At 70.2% G+C, this 352-nt stretch overlaps 1 non-coding gene across 1 annotated transcript; it reads left to right on the forward strand.

Annotated features, from left to right (window-relative positions):
• The first annotated feature begins 148 nt into the window (after positions 1-148).
• On the forward strand, positions 149-285 carry LOC118452002. The gene has a single exon (XR_004841631.1). It is a non-coding gene; the product is annotated as a small nucleolar RNA SNORA50 (small nucleolar RNA).
• Positions 286-352: the final 67 nt, after the last annotated feature.

Below are 352 nucleotides of genomic sequence, written 5' to 3' on the forward strand. Positions count from 1 at the left end.
GGGTCCCCCGCCTCTGTAACCTCCCCTTTTCCCTCCCTGTCTTGCAGGGCCCGGTGTGGTGACGGCGGGGGAGCGGCCTGGCAAATAAAAGTTGCGTGCACCCACTGAACGCGTCCGTCTGGTTCTTGCGTGCGTGTCCGCCCGTGCCCCGCACTGCCTTTGACCCGGCGGGGTGCCCTGCCCGCGGCGCCGCTGGCCAAGCTGTAGTGCTAGAGCGAAGCGCTTGCTCATAACTGGGGCTGCCCGGCCCGACCCGGGCGGCTCTTTTAAAAGCAAGGTACAGCCCGTCCCCCGCGAGCCCCCCCCCCAGCGCACAAGATGGCGCCGCGGCCTGGCGGGGAGGAGGGGGCCC

This window comes from Egretta garzetta, unplaced genomic scaffold (genome assembly GCF_000687185.1).
Source record: "Egretta garzetta isolate BGI_Z169 unplaced genomic scaffold, ASM68718v1 scaffold213, whole genome shotgun sequence".
Classification (NCBI taxonomy): domain Eukaryota; kingdom Metazoa; phylum Chordata; class Aves; order Pelecaniformes; family Ardeidae; genus Egretta; species Egretta garzetta.